The following is a 1,909-nucleotide window of genomic DNA, read 5'->3' on the forward strand; positions in this document are numbered from 1 at the left end:
CTTACTCGCAAATGTCCCCTAAAAGTTTACTTGATGTAGTCTGATGTACCCGTAAGTTACTGATTCCAAAAAGCCGGAAAATGTTTTTAACCTGTTTCGATGCATGATTCTAGGTTAGGCTTACTCGCAAATGTCCCCTAAAAGTTTACTTGATGTAGTCTGATGTACCCGTAAGTTACTGATTTCAAAAAGCCGGAAAATGTTTTTAACCTGTTTCGATGCATGATTCTAGGTTAGGCTTACTCGCAAATGTCCCCTAAAAGTTTACTTGATGTAGTCTGATGTACCCGTAAGTTACTGATCTCAAAAAGCCGGAAAATGTTTTTAACCTGTTTCGATGCAAGATTCTAGGTTAGGCTTACTCGCTAATGTCCCTTAAAAGTTTACTAGATGTAGTTTGAAATTATATATAAATACTGAATATTTTGTTAAAAAGGAAATAAATATACTGAATATTTTATTATAAAAAATCGAAATATTTATAGGTTGGAAGTTACTAATTATTTAGAGTATATTACAAAAATTAAATAAAAATAGCAACTTGCACGTATTTTGCACATTGACAACTTACACGTATTCTGCAAATTGACAACTTGCACGCATTCTGCAAATTGACAACTTGCACGTATTTTACACATTGACAACTTGCACGCATTTTGCATTATAGATAACTTATACGTACTTTGCTTATTAGCAACTTGTACGCATTTCCAAGAAATTTAGCAAAAAACATTCTCCCTATTTAGAATTTAATGAATTATATCATATATTTATATTAAAAAATTATGAAAAGTTTCTCTTAAAAACATATATTTCGTAAACTTACAAAATATTTATAACTATTCTCTTGACATTATGGTTATTGAAAGAAATAATGAATATTTCTAGTATTGGAATTTGTCGATAAGTTTTGATTTACGTGCTGACTCACGCACGTTGTACAAAATAGCTAGGTAGATACCGAAGAAGTGTCACATGTACAGCATGTACAAGTTTTCGACTGTCAAGCCTACTGATTGTGGCATGCTGCAATGCGACGGCTTAAGGCTTATGCTCTAATAGCGTGGGGTGACGTCAAGCCAACATGACGAATCCCCAAGCCAAGGGCTGAGTCTCAACGGATCGCAGCGTGGTAACTGCTCTGCCGAGTACAACACCCCGCCAGGTACCTAAGTCGTTTACAAACGATTCCGAGTCTCTACATCAACTAGTGACCCATGATCGACCGCTATAGGCAAGACAGATATAACGGACGGATATCGCCCCTGTCCAGCGCCCCATTCGGCTAAAAATGGCTCGTGCGATAAACGGCGTGTGCCGAATACCTAATAAATCACATTGTATTGAGCCTTTCGACTCACGAGACTCTTAGAGATATCGTTGCTTACTTTGTCTAGAAAGGATACGGCCTTAGAGGCGTTCAGGCATAATCCCACGGATGGTAGCTTCGCACCACCGGCCGCTCGACCGAGTGCGTGAACCAAATGTCCGAACCTGCGGTTCCTCTCGTACTGAGCAGGATTACTATCGCAACGACGATTCATCAGTAGGGTAAAACTAACCTGTCTCACGACGGTCTAAACCCAGCTCACGTTCCCTATTTGTGGGTGAACAATCCAACGCTTGGCGAATTCTGCTTCGCAATGATAGGAAGAGCCGACATCGAAAGATCAAAAAGCAACGTCGCTATGAACGCTTGGCTGCCACAAGCCAGTTATCCCTGTGGTAACTTTTCTGACACCTCTTGCTGAAAACTCTTCAAGCCAAAAGGATCGATACGCCATGCTTTCGCAGTCCCTGTGCACACTGAGCAACGGGATCAAGCCAGCATTTGCCCTTTTGCTCTACGCGAGGTTTCTGTCCTCGCTGAGCTGGCCTTAGGACACCGGCGTTATTATTTGACAGATGT

The 1,909-nt window shown here is 40.4% G+C and overlaps 1 non-coding gene across 1 annotated transcript in view; it reads right to left on the minus strand.

Annotated features, from left to right (window-relative positions):
- Positions 1–1,087: 1,087 nt before the first annotated feature.
- Positions 1,088–1,909, minus strand: part of LOC113380423 — a 3,801-nt gene continuing 2,979 nt past the window's right edge. The window contains exon 1 of the ribosomal RNA XR_003367400.1: positions 1,088–1,909. This exon is cut by the window's right edge and continues 2,979 nt beyond it. This is a non-coding gene — a ribosomal RNA (large subunit ribosomal RNA).

Source organism: Ctenocephalides felis, unplaced genomic scaffold (assembly GCF_003426905.1).
Source record: "Ctenocephalides felis isolate EL2017-DRISC unplaced genomic scaffold, ASM342690v1 CF-g0.4_SCAFFOLD_02131, whole genome shotgun sequence".
Taxonomy (NCBI): domain Eukaryota; kingdom Metazoa; phylum Arthropoda; class Insecta; order Siphonaptera; family Pulicidae; genus Ctenocephalides; species Ctenocephalides felis.